The following is a 24,985-nucleotide window of genomic DNA, read 5'->3' on the forward strand; positions in this document are numbered from 1 at the left end:
GTGTTGAAGAAGACTCTTGAGAGTCCTTTGGACTGCAACGAGATCCAACCAGTCCACTCTAAAGGAGATCAGTCCTGAGTGTTTATTGGAAGGACTGATGCTAAAGCTGAAACTGCAATACTTTGGCCACCTCATGCGACGAGTTGACTCACTGGAAAAGAGTCTGATGCTGGGAGGGATTGGGGGCGGGAGGAGAAGGGGACGACAGAGAATGAGATGGCTGGATGGCATCACCGACTCGATGGACATGAGTCTGAGTGAACTCCGGGAGTTGGTGATGGACAGGGAGGCCTGGCGTACTGTGATTCATGGGGTCACAAAGAGTCGGACACGACTGAGCGACTGAACTGAACTGATGTTTGTTTTATTTGTTAGATTCTACGTATAAGTGATATAATGCTGTATTTGTCTTTTTCTGTCTGCCTTATTTCACTGAGCATGATATTCTCTAGATTTATCCAGCTTAGAGCTTCATTTGTTTATTTTTTATAATTTTTATTTATTTAGTTGTGGCTGCTTGGGTCTCTGGCACTGTGTGCAGGCTTTCTCTAGTTGTGGTGTGTGTGGACTACTCTCTAGTCGTGATGCTCAGGCTTCTCATTGCGGTGGCTTCTCCTGTTGCGAGCAGGGGCTCTAGGCACGTGGCTTCAGTAGTTGCAGCTCTAGAGCATGGGTTCATAGAGCATGGGTTCAGTAGTTGTGGCACTCGGGTTTAGTTTCTCTGAGACACGTGGGCTCTTCCCAGACTAGGGATAGGACCAGTATCCCCTGCATTGGCAGGCGGACTCATAACCACTGGACCATCAGGGACATCCTCAGGGCTTAATTTAGGTGGTGCCCATTGCTCTTATCTATTCACTGGTTCCTCCTACCCTTTAGATTTGGTGAGTAGTTACTGGGTGTCAGCTCCTGGGTTAGGTAACAGACACAGTGTGGTCTGTTCTCTTAGAAAATCACAGTTGCACATAGGGAGGAAGACCCAAAGTAAGTGCTGTCACCCTCAAGCCCAAGATGCATGGGGAGACCCCACCCAGCACCTACTGGAAGTAGCTACACCTTTTGCTCTAAAATCCTTGGAACTTTGATTCCTTACTTTCCCCAAGTCCTTTAAATTGCTGTTCCATCCTTGACCGGCACAGAAGCTTTTTTTGGAGGAAGGGAAGGTGAGTCATATTCTTATTTGCAAGATGGGGAAGGAGAGGCATTGAGGGAGTAAGACATGCAGTCAAGGTCAGTGTCAGATCTGAGGTGGGGACTTTGAGGTCAGGATTTCTAGAGTCTGCCCCTCATTCCTATGCAAAGAAACCAGTCTGAGTGATAAGAGCAGACTCTGCATGATTTTAATACCTCTAGACCACATTTTTGCCACTTGTCTTATGTCCCTGGATATGTTCCAGTGTCTCCTGGTTTATAGTCTGTGGGACTTGAATAGAATTTGTATCCTACTCTTGTGTGAAAACGGTATAACTCTTAATTATGTTGAATTGGTTCATGGTGCTTTTCAGCTCTACTATATCCTACTTTTCTGTATATTCATTCTATTAATTTTTGAGGGTTTGATATTGAAACTTTGATAAAAAATCTTGATTTATCTACTTAAAAATAATTGTAATATATAGTGAAACTATATGCAACTTTGTTCTGCATTTTCCAAGCCTCTTGTAAATGTGTTTTCATACTTTCATAATTAAAAAAAAGAAAGAAAGAAACAAGCCTGGCATAGACCGATGGCTTCCTGCAGGTCACACGGTGAATCAGGATGAAAATTAAGACTGAATCTGATTCTCTGGGTCTGCAAGATTCCAGGGTGTGTCTGGCTAAGCCACACAGCCCTTTTTAAAAAACAGGTTCATGTTGATTTGTTTTGCTTCAAATCAAAACCAATTAGATGCAAGCGTCAGAAACATTAGGCAGATGACTGCCTTCTCAAGACGCTTCAAGACCCTGCTCACCCTGACATGTGTGGATGAACAGACCTGATGCTGGCCCGCATGCTGAGCAGACGTCCTAACAGCCTGGCACGCCGGTTGCACAGAATCAATGTTGTCAGTGTTTGTGCAAGCGTCTCTTAACGCCAGAAGGCAAGGAGGCAGGTGGATAAATTTGCAGTGGCGGGGGGAAGGAAAGCAAGCCTACCAGGTATCTGTTACTCAAAGGGAGATGAAAGAGAAATCAGCAGGCCTTTTTCAAAGCTGAAAAACAGCCTGCATCACGCGGATGGCCAGCCAGCTGGGTGACAAGAATTTCTTCCACTGTGGTTGACCAACTGGACCAGGGAAACTTCTCTGGGTTGCTTGTGTTAATAGGTTGTTAATGATTGATGCAGGGGCCTTTTATGTCACCCAATGAAAGGCAGAAACAAGGGGCCTGACTTTGGAGTTGATGACTAGACCAGCACTTGTTCTGTGCAAAGGCAGAATTTTAAAACATTTATGTTGGCTGAGCTTGAACCGGGCTACACAACAGCTCGTTGGAGGAATGAAACGATCTTGTCTGGTGTTCGCCTTCCTTTGTTCTTTCACTCAGACATTAAAAATACAGCAGGCTAAAAGGAGAAAATAAATTTCAAAGATCCTGCTAGATGTCAGGCGCAAAGAGGAGGCGAGATGTGGGGAGAGTTTGCTGAACAGATAAGGCAAGTGAGTAGGGGTGTGGAGTAGAGACTTAACTCTCTCCTGGATCCTTATAGTCCCCTTGGGGTATTTCTTAAGCATGGATCCAGTGGGCTTGCCTGATGGCTCAGCGGTCAAGAATCCATCTGCGATGCGGGAGACTCAGGTTCACTCCCTGGGTCAGGAAGATCCCCTGGAGAAGGAAATGGCAACCCAGTATATTCTTGCCTGGGAAATCCTATGGACAGAGAAGCTTGGTGGACCCGACCCAGAGAAATCTGGTTGCAAAAAGTCGAACATGATTTAGCAACTTAACAACAACAACAAGTGCACCTGCCACCCCATTTCCTGGGTTAGGTTTTTTTTACAGAGCATTCTAGTGTGCTCTAGTGAAATAGCTATTTTCTGTGTTCTTGACTCTGAGCATGGTGTGGCTTGGATACTCAAAAAACAATAAACTTACTTATTGATATATAGTATAAATACAGAAAAGTTTTCTGGAAATCACAAATGTGCACCTTTCTGTATATATGTGTTCACTAGTTGAATACACCCATGTAACCCCCACATGCATCAATAAACAGAGCATTAGTTTGGACACATTGTCTCCAAAGAACCAAAGTGATTTTTTTGGAACTCTCTTCCCATTGCAGATCAGATTTTCGTATATTTGATAAATATCTAGGGTGATCATATAATTTATCTTCCCAACTGGGAAAACTTTGGGAATGAAAATGTACCAGGGGCATAAACTGGAATTGTCCTGGCTATTATCAATAGTGCTGCAATGAACGTTGGGGTACATGTGTCTTTTGAGGAAGGAGGCTCAAGAGTGAGGGGTTATCTGTATAATTATGGCTGATTCACCTTTTTGGATGGCAGAGACAAGATGACATTATAAGGCAATTTTCCTCCAATTAAAAAACAAACAACAATAAAATGGAATTGTCTCAGGAAGTGAGAAATGTGTGTTCACCGTATCGATCACAGTGGTACACATTTATGGAGCACTGTGTTCTTGAGTCTCAACTTGGTGCTGCGGTGCTCCATCCTCTTTCTGCCCTTCTGTCCCTGCTCTGTGATCCAGGAAGTAGACTCTTGTGTACTGCATCTCTGTGTTTCATTGCCCTTTGGCTTCAGCCAATGGGAAGGCCAGCAGGAAATCGTAAGTTGGGAGGAGAGAGGAGGAGTATTTTTTCCCTCCCTTTACTGGCGCTGCATCTCTGGCCATGACTTCCCCCTTCCATGGTTACAGCTCCTGCCAGGGTGGCCCTCGTCCAAGCCCCAGATGCTCTGGCCTCCAGTAGCACATTTTCCTCGACTTGTCTTTTGGCACTAAGAGATGGAACAGTTTTTCTCTGCTGCTAGTCTTTAGGTGCCTCCGTATCCCACCATGGTCCCCACACCTGCCCACAGCTTTGTGAGTAATTCCTTCATCGCAGCTTTCTTGTTGGAACCCCTCAAGTGAATTCTGTTTCTTACCAGGATTCTGACTTATACAACTGCTTGCTATGAGCCACCACTATATCCACATCAGTTTAGGATGCCTTTACAACAGTCCAGAAAGTAGTGACCAATGTTGTCCCTATTTCTTAGATAAGGAAACTGAGAATGGAGATTTAAAATCATTTACCAAGACATACAGGTAGAAAGTTGTGGAACTGAGTCTTACAGGAGTGGCTGGAATCTAGAGATAGTGGTATGGGTCTTGCTCAGAATGGCCTTCAAACTGATGACTTTGAGGCCTCTGATCACATCCTGTAATGACCAGGTAGCTCCCAGCATTTCAGTGCAAAGCCCAAAATTCAGAGAAGAGACTCAAATGAGAAAAAGACTCAAACTGGTTTTCATTAGGTAGGTAAAGCATCGACTATCTGCATTCTTGTCTTTTTGAGCTATTGCTTTAATACTGTAAAGCAGTAAGTTTACCTGAACTGCATCATGGGCACCTCCTGGGAATTTGTTAAAAATGCAAAATTCCAGGCCCCACCCCAGACCTACTGGATTGAATAATCTGTAGTGGAGCCCAGCAACTTGTATTTTAAGAACCCCCACCCCCACCCCCAGCCAGGGGATTCTGATGCCCTGGCCTTTGAGGTCCTTAGCTTCCTGCCTGAAGCTTGGCACTGTCTGGCTATCAGAGTTCCTTGGAATTTCCCAAATTCTTTCTTTGTCTGATGGGATTGAGAATAAATGAAAAGACATGAAAACCCCAGAACCCCTGTCTTCCTGCCTCCCCAGTGGACTTCATCTCTATTTGTGCAGCTGTTGAAATCACTGAAGCAGTTGTTCATGAATATTTCAGGGCCTCTGACAAATCCCAAGTCTGATTAACAGAACACAGAGGGAGGAACCCCAGAAATGGCTGTTCTTATAGGCTGTTGCAATAGAGCTAGTTATTTATTCACTGAATCCTTGCAGGGCCCCCAAATCTGGAAGGAGGAGTCCTTGGTCAATACAGGGCCCATGTCTGATGAGGGGCAGAGGTTATGGCTGACCTTCTCTGAGAAGTTTCTAGAGAAATAGTGATGGTGACATTCTCAACACTGTGATTTAAGTGGGGCTATATTACTTGGTGATAAGTAGCAGAAATTGAATTAAAGGAGAAACAAAAGAAGTCTATTAGAAGATATATCAGTTAGGGTTCAGTCTAAGAAACAGAACCAGTATAAGATATAATTAAAAGGTTTACTGCAAGGAATTGGCTGATGAGGCAAGTCCCATCTGTATGATAGGCTCTCAGGAAGGCAGGCTGGACCTCTCAGGCATGGACTGGAGATGTGGTCCACAGGCAGAATTTCTTCTGTTTTAGAAAGTCTCTATCCTGTTCTTCAAGCCATTTGTCTGATTGAATTAGTTGTGCTCAGATTATCTAGAATAATCTCCCTATGGAAAGTCAACTGATTAGGGACCTTAATCACATCTACAAAATTCTTGCATTGTAGCACTGACATTAGTATTTGATTAAGTAACTGGAGACTAGAGCCTAGCCACATGGACACATAAAACTGACCATCAGAGAAAAGCATGGAGTTGTTCTAAGAATAAAGGAAAAGCCACGCTAAAAGAATCAAGGACTCCTCTAAAACCCAGGTAGCACAGAATGCTTCTTCAGGGAACCATATTAAGGAGAACTGTTCCAAACAGTTTTGACCTCATATGATTCCTCTCCCAGTCATGATTCTTGGATTAATGTGATATCTTCAATTCAGTTTCCTCATTCACTCCATACATTTGGTCATGTATGGATGTGAGAGTTGGACTGTGAAGAAAGCTGATCGCCGAAGAGTTGATGCTTTTGAACTGTGGTGCTGGAGAAGACTCTTGAGAATCCCTTGTACCGCAAGGAGATCCAACCAGTCCATTCTAAGGGAGATCGATCCTGGGTGTTCATTGGAAGGACTGATGCTAAAGCTGAAACTGCAATACTTTGGCCACCTCATACGACAAGTTGACTCACTGGAAAAGACTCTGATGCTGGGAAAGGTTGGGGGTGGGAGGAGAAGGGGACGACGGAGAATGAGATGGCTGGATGGCATCACCGACTCTGTGGACATGAGTTTGAGTGAACTCTGGGAGTTGGTGATGGACAGGGAGGCCTGGCGTGCTGTGATTCATGGGGTCGCAGAGAGTCGGACACGACTGAGTGACTGAACTGAACTGAACTGAACTGAACAGGGAGAACACTGGGTACCAACAATATTGATGTATTGACTCATTTGGCCTTTCCTACAATATACACAAAATCGTTCAGATTTACCACACAGACACTCCTATGGATAAAAGATGCTTTAAATAAAGTTCAAGATTTCTTTATACTTTTCTTGTTCTTAGACTATATCCCACTGTATGTTAACTGTTGGAATATTACGTTCAAAAGTTGCTACAAGTACTTTTGTGTGAGTGTGTGATTATATTATCATTGTGATTGTTTAGTTAATTCATTTCTGTTTGATTTCAGTGTTAGGGTTTACTTTCCAGACTCTCTCAAATTTAACTCTGTTCTTTTAGAATAGTCACAAGGTTCAAATGTCAGAACCTTATTTAAAACGGTGTATTCACTAAACTCTCCTTCCCACCCCTTCCTTCTCTTTTGCCCTTTTCCAGCCCATCATGATGAGAAACCATTTTCATTCATTTCTGGTTTATTTTTCCTCAGTTTCTTTTTACAAAAATACTATATATATATATAAATACTATGTTCAAATTTACTATTTTGTAATATATATTTTAATATAATATTTTAAATATGTATAATATGTAATTTAATATATAATATTTGAATATGTAATACATATTCAAATACACTATTTTGTAATATATATTACAAAAATACTATTTGTATATAATTCCCATTTCCTCATGTTTCTTACGCAAAAGTTATCATATTATATACATTAATTTTTTTAAAATGTGGTAAAAAATACATACACAAAACTTACCATCTTAGCTGTCATAAGTGTATAGTTCAGTACTTTAAATTATATTCACATTGATATGCAATGAAACTTTAGAGCTTTTTCACCTTACCAAACTAAAACTGTATATCCATTAATTTCCCTCTCCTTTCAGCCCTTGGCAACCACCATAGCAATCGTTTCTATAAAACAGACTAGCAGTCCTATTGAACCAAAGGAGGGGAGACCAGTGAAGGTGACTAGCTTTCAGCATCTCAGTTGTCACAGCAACAGGCAGAAGTGGAAATATTATTATTATGGTCCAGATGAAGAAAAAGAGGCTTTGAGCACTAGTAGGGGAATGAGACCAAAAAAAAAAAGGAAATAAATGAAAAAAAAAAAAAAGGCCAGTGGTTGTAAAACCCATGAGAAGAGATAAAACAGACTGAGAGGGGAATTGGGGGAGAATCTAAGGAGATGTCTGTTCAAAAGAAGGAGAAAGAGCTAGCAAAGAGGAGAGTGGAATGGGAGGGGATCAGATGGGGTGGTGGGAACAGCATGTTCAAAGGCCCTGAGGCAGGAACTTGTGGGCTATGTTAGAGAAATCCCAGCGAGAGGGTTTGGGTTTTACTCTAAGCAGCTCCCTCCGTTCATCTCATGCATATGCATGTGTGGCGTTAACTCCAGTTCAGCTGTTTTGTTCTTTGGAGTAGAATGTGGAGCCATTTCTTAACTGCTCTATATTTAGCTTTGTTTAAAAATCTATAATTTAAAAACCACCAAGGGCTGGGCTGGTAATTCAGCTTCCATGGTCCATTTACTTGTTGGCTTTTGCTTCTGAGCCAGCCCACCAAGGTGACAGCGTGTGCCAATCACGATGGAAGTATTTGTTAGTAGAACATCTGCTCCCTGAGAGCTGGTCCAGATCTAGTTTCCAAACCCCAGAACTAATCTCAGAACCCCTTAGTTTAGTTTCCTGCAAAGAAGGGCTGGAGAGGGACGGCAGAACAGCTGGGGCCTAGTGGAAGGGGTAGGGAACAGCATCACATGTCCAGGATCAATTCATGTCTGGGTTGTGCTATTTATTTTTTATTTTTTTGGCCTTGCCTGTGACATGTGGAATCTTAATTCCCGTTGTTGTTTAGTTGCTCAGTCGTGTCCGACTCTTTGCGACCCCATGGATTGTAGCCCGCCAGGCTCCTCTCTCCACAAGATTGTCCAGGCAAGAATACCAGAAGGGGTAGCCATTCCCTTCTTCAGGAGATCTTCTGGATCCAGGGGTCGAATCCGGATCTCCTGCATTTCAAGCAGATTCTTTTACTGTCTGAGTCACCAAGGAAACCCCATAGTTTTATTGTCTACATTTATACAATGGTGAGTAAATAAGAGCCTACTTTAGTATGACTGAAGTTCTGAGCTCCACAAGTAAGATGTTAGCATTGAACAGGTGATAAATAATGTATTAAAAAGCAATTATTTCTTTCTTTCCTTCTAATGGCTAGTAGCTTGCCTGCTTCCACTTGAATGTATCTATTTCCTACACAATAGCTCTCAAAAAATAATAATAAAGCTGGCCTTTCTAAATAAGAACACTGATTATGGAGGATGCTTTGTCAGGTTCGCAGGGGCTGCAAAGTGTGTAGAAAGGTTATGCTGGTCCACACTGTGCAAGGTGGGTGGTTATCTATTCACATAAGACTCTTCCAGAACAATCCAGAAAGAGAACCCTCAAAGACACACTTGAAAGGTGACGGTAAGAGTGGAATGCATCAGCCAACTTGCGAGTGACGCCATCACCCTGTTTCCCTAATTATGGGCCTGTTGCAAGTCTGAAGAGAGAGCTCTCTGTATAAAACACTCGAATGGAAATCAACACTGGAGCCTGCAACACCCCCTTCTCTTCCCCTGCACTGCCTGATCGAGATGCTTCTGTACTTCAGCAGAACCTGGAGGCGGGAATGACACTCACACCACTAATGAACCCGCAGCCAGGCATCTCGGACTCTCATCTCCTCTGCCTGCATCGCCCCAGTCCCTGTCCAGCCAGCTTGGGGACAGTGGAGTAGTCGCTGCTGTGCTCAGTGACAGGCTTTTGGCCTCCAATCAGCCAACCAATGATTTGAAACAGAAAGAGGCAGTCTCGAGATTTGAATCCAGGACTTGCTACCTCCTACGCCCATGTTCTTCCCACTAAGAAAATCCCATGGGCTTCCAAATGTTTAGGAAAAACAAGCTATGTCAGTAGCCTGGCATTCAAGGTCTCAGTGTCCCTGATCCTTCTTATATCGGCTAGCATCTCAAATCTGGCGTGGACAGCCTCTGCACTTACCATTTCCGGAATGCTCTTTGAACTTCCTTGCAAATACTCTTTATCTGGAATCCTTGCCCTTCATCTCTCCTCCCTTATGCTGCTCATGGCTTAACATTAGCTCTGGGAAGCCTGTTATCTCTTCTTCATTGTGAGGTATACAACCTGGGCCTGTGCTTGACCTTCTGCTTACCTGAATCACTCCATCCCCATATGTTACCGAGCACATTTATAGCAATATCCCATTCTCCCTGTAGTTCTTGATCAACACTTGGCCTAGAAGAAGTGGGTTGGTTCTAGCCCCTGTTTTATTATTTGTAAACTCCATGATTTTCATTGGAAGGACTGATGCTGAAGCTCCAATAATTTGACTACCTGATGTGAAGAGCCAGCTTACTGGAAGAGACCTTGGTGCTGGGAAAGATTGAGGACAGGAGGAGAAGGGGACAACAAAGCATGGGATGGTTGGATGGCATCACTGACTCAATGAATGTAAATGTGAGCAAACTCATGGAGATGGTGAAGGACAGGGAAGCCTGGTGTGCTGCAGTCCATGGGGTCGCAAAGAGTTGGATGCAACCGAGTGACTAAACAATAAAACTCGGTGATGTTTGGAAAGTGATAATTACTTTTCGGCCTCACTTTTCTTATTTTTATAGAATTAACAATCCATGGTCTATTAACAGAGTTCTTAGAGTTGGGGACAGAGACAATAAGATAAGAAATTGGAAACCACATTTTAAACTTGTCAAGTAAGTGTATTATTATAAATATTACATGTTTTGCATTTTCCTCCACCATATTTCCCCCAGCAAATGTTCCTTTGAAAAGGAGGTCAGAGAAAGTATTTTCCCAATTTTTGTAGATGGGAAAACAGGAACCTATGAAGGCTGAAGGACTGATTTAAAGAGGAAGCAGAAATAGAAACTGATCCCTGAGAGGGTCTTTAACTTTCTGACTTCTGGCCTTTTGGGTAGAACACAGGTTTCTTTAAGAGTCCTCCTGTTCTTATTCTCAGGGAAATAACACTTTTAATAACTCAAATTTGGAAAGCTTTTAGTGAGTGTGTACTTTGCACCAGAAAGACATTCAAAGGTTTGCACTGGCTCAGGGAGCCTTCGTTAGTCAGTTTCAGCCTGAGAAGTTGAGCTGCACATTCTAAAGGAGATCAATCCTGGGTGTTCATTGGAAGGACTGATGCTAAAGCTGAAACTCCAATACTTTGGCCACCTCGTGTGACGAGTTGACTCACTGGAAGAGTCTGATGCTGGGAAGGATTGGGGGCTGAAGGAGAAGGGGACGACAGAGAATGAGATGGCTGGATGGCATCACTGACTCGATGGGGGTGAGTGTGAGTGAACTCCGTGATGGACAGGGAGGCCTGGCATGCTGTGATTCATGGGGTCGCAGGGAGTTGGACACGACTGAGCGACTGAACTGAACTGAACTGAAGAGGCATCTGGTCCCATCACTTCATGGGAAATAGATGGGGAGACAGTGTCAAACTTTATTTTTTTGGGCTCCAAAATCACTGCAGATGGTGGTTGCAGCCATGAAATTAAAAGATGCTTACTCCTTGGAAGGAAAGTTATGACCAACCTAAATAGCATATTAAAAAGCAGAGATATTACTTTGCCAACAAAGGTCCGCCTAGCCAAGGCTATGGTTTTCCCAGTGGTCATGTATGGATGTGAGAGTTGGACTGTGAAGAAAGCTGATCGCCAAAGAATTGATGCTTTTGAACTGTGGTGTTGGAGAAGACTCTTGAGAGTCCCTTGGACTGCAAGGAGATCTAACCAGTCCATTCTAAAGGAGACCAGTCCCAGGTGTTCATTGGAAGGACTGATGCTGAGGCTGAAGCTCCAATATTTGGCCACCTCATGCGAAGAGTTGACTCACTGGAAAAGACCCTGATGCTGGGAGGGATTGAGGGCAGGAGGAGAAGGGGATGACAGAGAATGAGATGGCTGGATGGCATCACCGACTCAATGCACATGAGTCTGGGTGAACTCTGGGAGTTGGTGATGGACAGGGAGGCCTGGCGTGTTGAGGTTCATGGGGTCGCAAAGAGTTGGATATGACAGAGCGACTGAACTGAGTTGAACTGAAGAGGTTAGAGAGGCGCCAGGAATGGTCAGTGGTCTGCTGCATCACTGACCAGCCAGGTGACACTGGGCATGTTGGTTGCCTGCTTTTAATCTCGGTTTCCTCATCTCTTAAATCTTACTTATAAACTGCCCAGAGCAATGGCTCAATTACTACTGTTGTTCATTTGCACAACAAATATTTGGTAAATGCCTACAGGGTACTAGACATTGTTTTAGGCATTGGGCACATGGTGGTGATCAGAACAAAGTCCCTGCCTTCATGGGGCTTCTAGTCACAATGGCAGGCAAAAAAAAGGAAAAAAAATCAATGAATACAAAGATTTTTAAGTCATTAGTTAGCTTCTCTTACTGTCATTTTAACAGATTATTACATTTTTCATTTGATTTTATTGGCAGAGAATGTGAACATTTACAGGGTCATTGATTCTAGACTTCTAAAGACTCATCTTGATTTTATATCAGTGTTTCATTGCTGATTACTCACTGGAAAATAGCCACCCAAGAAACAATTCTACTTTAGCCTGGAACTATTATAAAACCAGTTTAGGTCTGTGATACTAAATGGTATAAACTCAGGGTTTGCTTAAATTAGGGCTTGCTAACTTAAATTACTGCTGAGGTCAGGTGAGTCATATACAAAGGGGCAGCTGGCGGGAATTGAGACTGAGAGACTGCTGCCGTGAGGAGCAGTGGACACAATGCAGCTGGATCTCCTGATTTTGTTACGGGGCAATTCAGAAATTTTTCTGTGAACTTTCCTTACTTTTATTTAGTGGCAACACATTCACCTTTAAGATGAAACCCTTGAGTTGGGCCAAGTGTGGATTAAACAAAATACTGGAGGTCAAGTTCAGCTTGAGAACTACCAGTTTGCAAAGATCTTTGAGTTACATCGTTGTGTATGATTTTCAACTTTGTCCTAAACCACCTGGCCTTTTGAAGACACTGAAATTTCCTTCCTTTTGTCAGCCTCTTTCCCCAGGGTTATCTGTGGCAGCCATCCCTATACAAAGATTTTCTGTGCCAGACCATTGCACCAATGGAGAGGCTGGTGAGCTTGGGTAGTGGAATTCTCTCCATGGCAGCCTGGTTTTTAGCAGGTCTTAGAGTCCATCTGGGGCTTCCCAGGTGGCACTAGTGGTAAAGAACTCACCTGCCAATGCAGGAGACATAAGAGCAGCAGTTTCAATCCCTGGGTTGGGAAGATACTCCGGGGAGGGCTTGGCAACTTACTCCAGTATTCTTGCCTGGAGAATCCCGTGGACAGAGGAGCCTGGTAGGCTACAATCCATGGGGTTGCAAAGAGTCTGACACAACTGAGGTGACAGCACAGCACAGAATCCATCTGAATGTGGGGGAAAGAACGCAGTCCTGCTTTCCCAACTTTAATAATCACTGACTCTTTGTACTTTCCATCTTTCTGGTGAGGTTTGTTTTCTTTGCATATTAATATTTCCCACAGAAGAATGCTTAGATCCAAGAGGGAGCAAGCATGGGGCATGTGTACAGACACATTCATGGTCCTTCTGGCCTAATACAGATGAAACCAAACCCCTGGGGCCTCCTCTGCTTACCCCAGACATCCAGGAGACTTTAGCTCTTTGTTTTCCAAAGATTACAGGATTAAAGTTACTGGTCACCCAGTCCCAGAATATAATCAGCCGCATGACTGAGCTGGGCTTAATTCTGTGCCAATGGTGAGTGACTGGCAGAGAATTTGGGGACAGGCCTCTATAGGAGTGTAAGTGAGTCTTTATTCCTGCGGTCTCAGAGCTGCGGAAGGCAACTTTGAATCATAACAAGCTTTGCAAGGCTTTGGACTCTGGCCTTGGCTAAATGGAATTTGGAGGTGATGAGTTGGAATTTTGACTCGTGTTTCGAAGCAGCCATTTCAGCAAACCCACAAAACACCCTCAAATTCTATGGGAGCGGTTCTGAAAGTTTGAGCGTTCATCAGAATTACCTGGAGGGCTTGGAAACACAAGTTTCTGGCCCCTCTTCCAGCTTTTGATTCAAAAGGTCTAGGATAGAACCCAAGAAACTTGCATTTCTGGCAGATGTCGAGGTGATGCTAAGGGTGTTGGTGCAGGGATCACACTTGGAGAACCAGGACTCTAAGGAATTGGCAAACAGGTGTCTAAACAATCAGGAAATTCTTCCCTCCTCAAATTCCTGCTGGTCTCACTGTTTAGAGGCTGCCAGTCCTAGTGGAAATCGAGCTGAGAAATCTGGGTTCCAGCTCTGACACTGTGTTATTAGTTCTGTAGCCTTGGGCAAGACATTTACCTTCTCTGAATCTGTTTTCCCACCTGCAAACTGAAAATAGTAATTCCAGCCATGCTTTCTTCACAGGGGCGTGGGGAGATGCCAATGACCTTGGGGGTGCCTATGCTCAAGACCCTTCATGCAGGCATTAGGATCTCCTACTGACAGTGTGGGACCTTCGGGATTATTAGTTTTACAGTCTGTCCTTGCTTTTCACTCTGGGGAGTCCTCAGTTGTAAGACTATTTTAAAGTGAAGGACTTTCCGAATTTAAAATGTTATTTTCATGAAGAATGAATCCTTTCTGAGAAAAAACACTTAACTTCTTTTCTCTTCAAGAACGCCTTCCAACCTGAGAAATGGGTCCTCTTAGTGGAATAGGCGAAACCCTCAAAATAATGGCACCTTATGGATGTTCTAAACAGACAGTGTTCCTGTTCATGTTGGGGATTCTTTTTAAAGATTAGTAAGGAAGTGTTAGTTGCTCAGTTGTCTCTGACTCGTTGCAACCCCATGGACTGTAGCCGCCAGGCTCCTCTGTCCATGGGATTCCCCAGGCAAGAATACTGGAGTGGGTTGCCATTTCGTTCTCCAGGGGATCTTCCCAACCCAGGGATTGAATCCGGGTCTCCTGTATTGCAGGCAGATTCTTTACCGTCTACGCCATCAGGGAAGCCCCAAAGCCATGTCCGACGAGAATGGGATATAGGATATGCAGAAATCAATGCAATATTGTAGAGCAATTATCCTCCAATTAAAAAAAGAAGAAAAAGAAAAAAAGATTGCTGACTTGAAAAATAATTTAGAATCAAGGAAGTGCTTAAACAGGCCAAGATAGTAAATGGATCGATCTTAATATGCTGGAGAGCAGCATGGAGTCTTTTCAAAATGGCTGGGACGTGCCTTGCCCAGAACAATCTCAAGACTTTTTCCCCAGCCCAGTGAATAGGAACTCTCCCACAATTCACTCTTGATTTCTCTCCTGATGATAAACAACTGTCTTTCACTTGGCCCAGCCCACATTCATACTGGGCAAAACAAGAATGTTTTCTCTTATATTGCCCAGGCTTCTTTTTTTGCAATATCAAACCTAAATCCTGTGCTGAGTTGGCAGTTAACTGTCTGGCCATCATGTGACAAGGGCTACAAACGATAATAGTCCAGATGAAGAGGGCAACCTGGGGCTGAGAGATAAGATGAACATCCCACCTTCCCTGCTCCTTAGCACGAAATCCCAGCATCTTCCAAAGAAAGACTAGAGAGAGCTTGTGATGCCGTTTTAAGCTTTCATCCAGTTTGTTCCTTAACTGGCCAATAGTGTGTGCCTATGAGCCATCCAAAAGAAATCTAAAGCCATATAGATTATAAGTTTAATGTCACCCCTCAGCTCTCTGCTGTGAAGTGGGCAATTTCATTAAAGCAAAGAGAGAAAGAATGTGAGATGACCCCTGCTTTGTGTCCCCCTGCCATCACCAGTCCCACATCCATGTTAGCTGCTCCTTGAGTCAAGGATTACTGGGGAAGGGACTTCCCTGGTGGTCCAGTGGTTAGGACTTCCAATGCAGTGGGTACAGATTTGGTCCCTGGTTGGAGAGTTAAGATTCCACATGCCTCGTGGTCAAAAAAAAAAAAAATAAAGCAAAAGAAATATTGTGACAAATTCAGTAAAATGGTCACATTAAAAAAAGAAAAAGATTAGTGGTGTGATATTCTGCATTCAGGGTGAGCCCAAGCTCAACTTCCATCGAAGTTGAGGCAGAAAGGATGAAGTTGGAAAAATGAAATCATGGCATGTTCTAGTCAAAATAATGTTTCAGGACCATCAGGCCCAACTTCCTTGTTTTACAAATGGGGAAACTGGGGTCCACAAGTGGGAAAGGAAATGTTCAAGTCACCTGGGTTCTAGTAAAGGAATTACAGATTTAAAAGTTGAAGTTGGAAGGGCTTTCAGTTCAGTTCAGTTCAGTCGCTCAGTCGTGTCCGACTCTTTGCGACCCCATGAATCATAGCACGCCAGGCCTCCCTGTCCATCACCAACTCCCAGAGTTCACTCAAACTCATGTCCATCGAGTTGGTGATGCCATCCAACCATCTCACTCTGTTGTCCCCTTCTCCTCCCGCCCCCAATCCTTCTCAGCATCAGAGGCTTTCAGTTCAGTTCAGTTCAGTCGCTCAGTCGTGTCCGACACTCCGCGACCCCATGAACCACAGCACGCCAGGCCTCCCTGTCCATCACCAACTCCCGGAGTACACTCAAACTCATGTCCACAGAGTCGGTGATGCCATCCAGCCATCTCATTCTCCGTCGTCCCCTTCTCCTCCCGCCCCCAACCTTTCCCAGCATCAGAGTCTTTTCCAGTGAGTCAACTCGTCGCATGAGGTGGCCAATCAGAGGCTTTAAGGTCATCCAAATTCCCAGGTGGCGCTAGTGATAAGGAATCCACCTGTTAATGCAGGAGACATGAGAGATGTGGGTTTGATCCCTGGGTTGGGAAGATCCCTTGGAGGAAGGCATGGCAATACAGGGCATTCCACTCCAGTATTCTTGCCTGGAAAACCCCATGGACAAGGGAGCCTGGTGGGCTACAGTCCCTAGGGTCGACAGAGTCGGACACGACTGAAGCGACTAAGCACAGCAAACACACAACCTATCTACCCCTTCAGTGAGTACCCATCAGGAGACAGAATTCCCCTCTGCTGCTGGAATAACTTCTGTGACACAGAACTCACTGCTTTCAGGGCCAGCTCATTACTTTCTCCCATGGCTGGGAGCATTAGAAAATCAGCGTTTTCTTTCTGTATTCCTGTGGTTTCTTATTTTTATCCTTGGGGACATGAGATTAAATTCCAGTCTTTCCTTTAATTGTCATGCCTGTGGATATTTGAGGTCATCTGTCATGTTTTCTATAATTTTTTTGTGTGTGTGCCTACAACAAGCATCTCTTTATGCCTCCTGTGATTCACTGTCCAGGCTTCTCACCACTCAAACACTCTGCCCACATTTACCTGAATCCCTTTTGAATGTATGATGCCTCACACTGAATGCAATCTTCCTGTGCCTAATTTGTTCTAAAGACTTAGTATCTATTAATTCATCCTAAGATCATATAGTGATCTAAGTGAGGGCGTGGCACCCCACTCCAGTATTCTTGCCTGGGGAATCCCATGGACACAGAGGAGCCTGGTGGGCAGCAGTCCATGGGGTTGCGCAGAGTGAGACAGAACTGCAGTAACGCCTGCACACATGCAAGACCATATTGATTGCATTCAGAATAAACCATTCAGGGTTCCTTTGGTTGTAAATGATGAAAATTAAATTCTAACTAGCTTAAGTAAAAGTGGGAATTTAACAGAGATGAATGGGTCCAGGGGATCAGCAACATTTGTCTGAGGTAGGTATCTCTGTAAGTATTTTCTCAACTTTGCAATCGTTGGCTCCATGGCTAGGAAAGATAAATGCCCGCCGTGCTCTCTTAGTATGTTTGGGCTGTTATAACAAAATGGCACAGACCAGGCAGTTCATAAACAAGTTCTCACAGTTCTGAAGGCTCTAAGTCCTTCATCAGCGTGCCAGCATGCTTGGGTGAGGGGATCTCTTCCAGGTCACAGACTTTTCATTGTATCCTCCTATGGTGGAAGGGGCTAGGGACCTCTCAGGAACCTCTTTATAGAATGTTAATCCCATTCACGAGGGCTCCACCCTCATGGCTTAAACATCTCCCAAAGGCCCCACCTCCTAATACCCCATCTGTCAGGGTTTGGATTCCAACATAGGAATTTTGGGAGAACACATTCAGACCACAGCATAGACGAGGTTTAAATGTTCAAAGTTCCCGGTACGTGGGAATAACAGAGTGGGCCTCTGTATTAGTCTGCAAGAGCTGCCGTCGCAAAGTCCCACAAACGGAGTGGCTTAAACAACAGAAATTGTTTCCCAGTTCTGAAGACTAGAAGTCCGAGATCAAAATGTCGCCAGGGTTGGTTTTTCTTCTCAGAGCCGTAAGAAGAATCTGCTTCATGCCTCTCCCCTAGCTTCTGCTGGTTTGCTGGAAGTATTTGGTGCTCTCTGGCTTTGTAAAAGCATCACCCCAACCTCTTCATCTTTACATGGCCCTCCCCTATGTGTAAGCCTATGCCTGAACTTCCTCTTTTTATAAAGATTACAGTGTGTTAGGAGTCCCACTGATTCCAGTAAGACTTCGTTGTAACTAATCACATCTGCAACGATCCTATGGCCCCATAACATCAGATTGTCAGGTATTTAGAGTTAGGACTTCACCATATGTATTTTGGAGAGGAAAACACAGTTCAAACCATAACAGCCTCTTTCACAATAATACTGCCAAGAACACCCAAGGCTGCATTTCGTGGGTTCTAGTGAACCACACACCCATCCCTGAACTGAGTAATCACAGTAATGCTGAAACAGAGACACGTCTTCTCCTGGAGCCCCTGGTGAAGTCAACACAACCCATACCACAGGAACTGGGAGCAGGGGAGGGGAGGGTTCTGAGGAAAATGAAGGTGCCCATAGAAGAGGCAGTCATGGATGTTGCATGCGCAAAACCTGGACATTTACTGCACAAGGGAAACTGAGCAAATCAGAACCCCGGTCCAGCCCCTGGGCAACAGCTGAGGCTATAGAAACAGGCCATGCCAAGAAGGCACTTGACTCCCTTTAAAAAGAAATGGTGTGTGTGTTGTCATGAATCAAGCCGGAAAGTTGGGCTGCCAAACAATTCAGTTCTTATGAGGCCTCACGGAAGTTTTGTGTTTTGCATTCATTTCTTTTCATATCGAAAGATTAAAACAATAGCTTCTGGTTATCATCCCACATATTATTGATTAAAATCCTTGCCCGAAGACCTTCCATCTCACTTTTCAGCGTGGCATGATTTACTTTTCTTTTTACTCCCTGTAACAGATGATTAATGCTGATCTCCGGAGTCCCGGTGAGATGAAGCCGGGTGTCAGGTACGATTTGTCAGCTTGGAAGTATAGATTATTTTATGTTTCTCGAACTTTGTGGCCAAGGGAACACAGCTCTTGATGGTTAAATCCATCCCCACTTTCCCCCTGGGCTATGAAATGCCAGAAACATTAAATAGCCCACTTAATACATAACCTCATTCTGTATGCTTGACTATTTTGTTTTTAATTTTTCTTCCCTTTCCCGGCTGCTCACATGAAATGGGATCAAAGAAAAAAATTATCCTCACTGGATTTTGTTAAAATATTAATAGGTTAGGGTTGACTGGCTAAATTGAATATCTTTGCTGATCTCACTTGCATGTTTAACTTGTGCTTAGGAAAATATGTTTCCTAGGTGATAACCTTTTATGTACCAGCCTGACTTCATTGAAATGCATAGAGATAAAAATATGTCACGCTCAGCGGCTGTGCTATTCTTGTGTGGCACTGTGATTATTCAGATGGTAATTGACCCCCACCTGTAGACAGCTCCGATTCTGTAGTCAATCATTTCATTTGATGTTAAAATATGTGAAAGTACAATTATATAATTTACATTACAAATCATGCTGAATGCCAGGGGTCTCTGAACCGCTGACAAACGCAAAGAAATCGGGGTTGGGGGAGAGGCCTCTGGTCAATAAATGAAGTGAATTACACCAGGCGAAGGGTTCACTTTTCTTATTTGTGTCCATAACAAGAGCTTTTGTGCATGTGTCATTGAAAGAGTAGCTATGGCCTTCTCTCTGAAACCGTAAATGGCAACGTTTCAGATGCCTTTCTAAGGATGTCTCCCCTTTCTCTGGCAAAGAATCACTCCTCCCATTAGTTAGAGGCCAGAAAGGAAAGCAGAGAATCTAATAAAGGGAAGAAGGCGTCAGGTCTGGGAGTTTGCAGGGCCTACTTGAAGCCAAACCCAACACAGGTAGATGTAAATTACGCTTGCCCATTTCCAAACTTCAGATCTCAACCAGCAAACTTGAAGCGTACTAATATTATTGAGTCAAAGTTATTATTTATCTAATACTCAATATGTTCTTTGGTATTGGGACAAATGTTCTAGATACGTTATCTAGATAACCCTCCCAACCCCAGCATATGACTTGGGTCTGCAGTCAGTCTCCTTTTCAGATGAAGAGAGTGGGCACAGAGGGGTTACCGGGCTTGCCCGGGGCCATTTAGATAGAAAGTAAAAAGTGAGTGGTGGCAGAGCCTGGGCTGGTGACCACCCTCCTCTTCTGGATCCGGCATCAAATGTTTATGGTGGTCATTCAGGACAGGAAAGGGGCATAGGACACAATTTCTGCCTCAGTGGAGCTTTTGGGAAAGAAGGTGGGTTGGGGTGGGAGTAGGCATCCTTGGTCCAGGTAGAGAACTCACCAGTGAGATGGTTCCGATGGAGATGGACTAGGCGCTGATGTGCAGGGGAGGGCAGTCTCCAGGTCTGCTTCTGCTATCATAGGTCAGGGGAGGTGGCATGATTATGTCTTCTGTGAATGTGTAATATTTCCTGCATTGGAGCCATCCAAAGGCACACTCTTGCTCTTCCTTCTACCACGTTCCAAAGCGGCTGGGCTGAGGGGTCCCCAGGGCCTCTAGCTTCCAGAGTGGGTGCATACTGGTCTGTTGCACAGGAGTGAAAAAGCTTCACTGCCCGCAAAGTGATTTTGGCCACTGAGAGTTTGTTTCCGATGTGGACACCTGATCCTTGAAATGTGCTGGGAATCCTGCCCTATTGGCTACAAACAGCAGGTCTGCTGGCAGCGCCTCTCACAGGGGTGGGAGCCAGCCACATCTCCCAGCAGCCCTCGGGAAGAACACATCCCAGACGACATCACCTGGAGCAGATGCCGGTCATCAGACATCAATTGCTTCCATGATGCTTATATTCCACCTCCTATCTCTTCGTCACTTAGCATAATCATTGAGAGCCTAGCCTAGAGATAGATGCCTGGGTTCCAATCCAGGCTCTGTCATCTGCTGGCTGGGAGCCCTGCATAAGTTAACCTCTGTTTGCCTCCGTTTCCCTATCTATAAATGAAGCGAAAATAGTACCCGCCTTATAGAATTGTTCTGAGTTAAAATGCCAAGCACTTAGAACAATGCCTGATACACAGTAAGAGAATATGTGCATGCATGTAAGTCACTTTAGTCGTGTCTGACTCTTTGCAACCCCACGGACGGTACCCTCCAGGCTTCTCTGTCCATGGCAAGAATACGGGAGTGGGTTGCCATGCCCGCCTCCAGGGCATCTTCCTGACCCAGGGATCGAACCCAAGTCTCCTGCATCTCCTGCATTGGCAGAAGAATTCTTTATCACTAGTGCCACCTGGGAACTACAAATGTTAAATAAAATTTCTTTTGTTCTTAACTAAGGATTATCTTTTTTGCCTGACTGTATATGTGAGCTAAATATATTTCTAATAAACTTAAAACATACACATAGCTACAAAATATTATTTTAAAATCTATTAATGGACTCCCAGTAGTCTGGGACTGTACTTTGTGAATCCCCAAAGAGTCAAGTTCAAAACCCTGGGCCTGGCATTCTAAGTCCCACCCAGAAGTGTCCCCCACTCACCTTTGTGATACTGTCTTCCCTAACAACTCACTATATACCTTGTGCTCTGTCGGTTTTTATACTTAAACAGCACAAAGTCATTTCATTGTTTTATCAAGAGGCAGTATAGCTTAATGGTTAAGCACTCAGCTCTGGTATAAATGAAGGGTTTGAATTTCAGCTCTGGGCCATCTTTACTGAGTAATATCCATTACTCCTCCTGTGCCCCAGCTTATACATCTGTAAAATAGGAATATAAATAGACTACCTCCTTAGAGAGATTCAGATAATTAAATGAGTTAATTCAAGAAAGTACTTAGTACAGGGTGTGGCTAAAGTGAGTGCTCCTGAAATGTGAGCTAAGCTAGTTGTTGGTATTTTGGTCCCATTTTAATGTTACATACGGGTCCTTAAGACTGCACGGTGGATGGCCCAAAGAATGAAGCATGGGCTTCTTTACCCAGGCTCTGGGGCAAGTATTTGAGGAGTTTGAGGCCCTTTCTCCCCAACTGAAAACTGCTCAGCTGGGGGTGGGGGGAGCTGACCTGGGAATGAGCCGGCCATTCCTCCATTCAATCAGAAACCCCAGCAACAGAAATTACCCACTTGGTGAACGAGCCAGACATTCTGGCCAAGGAAAATTTCCCAGGCACTTTCTGGTGGCTCATTTTGAAAGTGAATTGAGACATTATTTTTAATTAAAGTGGCAGTTTGCCCTCCTGAGTTTCCCGTCCCTTGATGCTCAAATGGTGGCCTCTGTTTTGTCCCCTCCTTGCCTTCTCTTCCTCCTTTTAATTTCAAGCCCATCAGAAGGCCAGTTTACTAAATTGGTTTTAATGGAAATTTAGCCAACACGAATAATAATGAAATGTAAAATTATTCCTTAGCTAATGAACAGCCAGTGGCTTTGGGGTTAATCGTTTGCTTCTGGTGTCAGCTTATTTATATTGAAATAGAATTGTAATAGGATTCCAAGCTAAAACTGTTTCATCTTCTTGATCATCACTTACCTTAGGGTTTATTCTTTATCATTTGTCTTTGTTTAGTAATCGCTCTCACTTTGGACCTACTTGTGAATTAATTAATTACCTAGTTAAACTTGGGTGATTTTTTTTTCTTTAAAAGAAATTGTGTCTTATTTTACCTTAGTAATATGTTTTTATTTCAGAGCTCTCCATACACATGGAAACATCTTCTTCATTGATTTTTACATCAACTGATCATCTTGACCAGCCAGGAATCAAGGGATTCTCCCTTTATCAGCCATGGCTGATCCCCTCAGTGTCCTCCAGACAAAGCTCGAAGGGGCAGGCAGCAGAGACACCGTCTATTTCTAGAAATTAATTTTCCTTCTCTAGGACTCAGTGATCCCATTTAAAAAGGTGAGGCTTGATCACTAGATCAATGCTTTTTAAACCTGCGGAGGTTATTCTAAAGTTACTGCTGTGGGATATTGATGCTCTGGGGATCAGATACTCACTTGGAAGAGAACTGTTCATTCAAGAAGTTCTTTCTTTTAAAGATAGATTTTTCTAAGTGAGTTTTTATTTGGAAAAACTAAAAGAGAGGGAGGTGAGTATTACACTGTCTAAATAAAAAAATAGTTTAGACTAGGGATCGGGTTTAGGGTCCCCAAATTTGGCTACATCAAAATCACTCAAGCTCTTGAAGTACAACTGAAGCACAGGCAACAAAAGAAAAAAATAGAAAAATTGGACTATCAAGCTTAAATATTTCTATGAAGCAAGACACCATCAACAGAGTGAAGCAGCAGCCTATGGAATAGGACTGCAGATAATATATCTGATAAAGGATTTTTTATTTGAGTAAAATTGCTTTACAATGTAGTGTTAGTTTCTGCTGTACAATGAAGCAATCAGTCAAGATATATCTCTCCCTCTTCGACCTCCCTCCCACCCATACCCTATCCCACCCATCTAGGTCATCATAGAGCATTGGCTGAACTTCCTGTGCTTTACAGCAGGTTCCCACTAGCTATCTACTTTACACATTGTAGTGTGTGTGTGTATACGCTACTCTACCAATTTGTCCCACCCTCTCCTTCCCCCATGTAGCCACATGTCCATTCTTACCTGATAAGGGATTAATATCCAGAATATACAAAGAACTCTCACAACTCAACAACAAAAAATGAACATCGATTCAAAAATGGACAAAAAAACTTGAATAGATATTTCTCCAAAGCAGATATACAACTGGTCAAAGAAGCACATGCAAAGATGCTCACCGTCCCTAATTGCTGGGGAACTATAAATCCAAACTACAGTGAGATGCCACTTCACACCTACCTACCTGGCTCTAAGGATGACTATGAAGATTAAATGACCCAACACGTGAAAAGTATTTAGCACAGTGATACTTCAATAAATTATTAACGTATCAATTAGCTCTCCTGACACATATTGAGCACCTGCTGTGTGCCACGTAAGGCATGAGGTGCTTTATGAAATACAGACCATGATATAATAATGACTTTGCAAGAGGGTTGAGAAAAAAGTTAAATGGTGCTAAAAACTTGAGATGTTTAAGTTGGTTTCTGATGACAGGTATTTGTATCAGGCTGTTTTTCATTCTTCCTCATTTAGAAAAAGCAAACTATTAAAAACGAAGCAAACAAAACAATCTTAGTTTTCAATCTTTAAGGCTGTCTTGTTTCTAAAATGCCTGGATGTGAAGTTAACACCTGCCATTTTGGATTATTTAACTTATATACTTATTTAACTTATATGCAGAGGACATCATGAGGAATGCTGGGCTGGAAGAAGCACAAGCTGGAATCAAGATTGCCAGGAGAAATCATCAATAACCTCAGATATGCAGATGACAACACCCTTATGGCAGAAAGTGAAGAGGAACTCAAAAGCCTCTTGATGAAAGTGAAAGAGGAGAGTGAAAAGGTTGGCTTGAAGCTCAACATTCAGAAAACAAAGATCATGGCATCTGGTCCCATCACTTCATGGGAAATAGATGGGGAAACAGTGGAAACAGTAGCAGACTTTATTTTGGGGGGCTCCAAAATCACTGCAGATGCTGATTGCAGCCATGAAATTAGAAGACGCTTACTCCTTGGAAGGAAAGTTATGACCAACCTAGATAGCATATTAAAAAGCAGAGACATTCCTTTGCCAACAAAGGTCCATCTAGTCAAGGCTATGGTTTTTCCAGTGGTCATGTATGGATGTGAGAGTTGGACTGTAAGAAAGCTGATCGCCGAAGAATTGATGCTTTTGAACTGTGATGCTGGAGAAGACTCTTGAGAGTCCCTTGGACTCCAAGGAGATCCAACCAATCCATTCTAAAGGAGATCAATCCTGGGTGTTCATTGGAAGGACTGAAGCTAAAGCTGAAACTCCAATACTTTGGCCACCTCATGTGAAGAGTTGACTCACTGGAAAAGAGTCTGATGCTGGGAGGGATTGGGGGCAGGAGGAGAAAGGGGCGACAGAGAATGAGACGGCTGGATGGAATCACCAACTCGATGGAGGTGAGTTTGAGTGAACTCTGGGAGTTGGTGATGGACAGGGAGGCCTGGAGTGCTGTGATTCATGGGGTCTCAAAGAGTCAGACATGACTGAGCGACTGAACTAAACTGAACTGAATTCTGGATGAGGCCAGCTCCTGTTATACCATCTGGAATTCACTAGAAGGTCAAATCAAGGTATTTTACCTAGGCCCTTCCTGCAAAGCAGAATTAGGTTAGACTATCCCAGCAGAAGTCTGGACCACCCCAGCAAAGCTGCCAAG

General features: G+C 43.6%; 1 long non-coding RNA gene across 2 annotated transcripts in view; it reads right to left on the reverse strand.

Moving 5' to 3' along the window:
* LOC129547098 (uncharacterized) overlaps positions 1–20,325 on the reverse strand; it is a 64,094-nt gene extending 43,769 nt beyond the window's left edge. For both annotated transcript variants that reach the window (XR_008684009.2, XR_008684010.2), the window contains exon 1: positions 20,041–20,325. This is a non-coding gene — a long non-coding RNA (uncharacterized LOC129547098). The remainder of the gene's footprint in view (positions 1–20,040) is intronic.
* Positions 20,326–24,985: the final 4,660 nt, after the last annotated feature.

The sequence above is a fragment of the Moschus berezovskii genome, chromosome 22 (assembly GCF_049115385.1).
Source record: "Moschus berezovskii isolate FMDL1 chromosome 22, NW_MosBer_1.0, whole genome shotgun sequence".
NCBI classification, from domain to species: Eukaryota; Metazoa; Chordata; class Mammalia; order Artiodactyla; family Moschidae; genus Moschus; species Moschus berezovskii.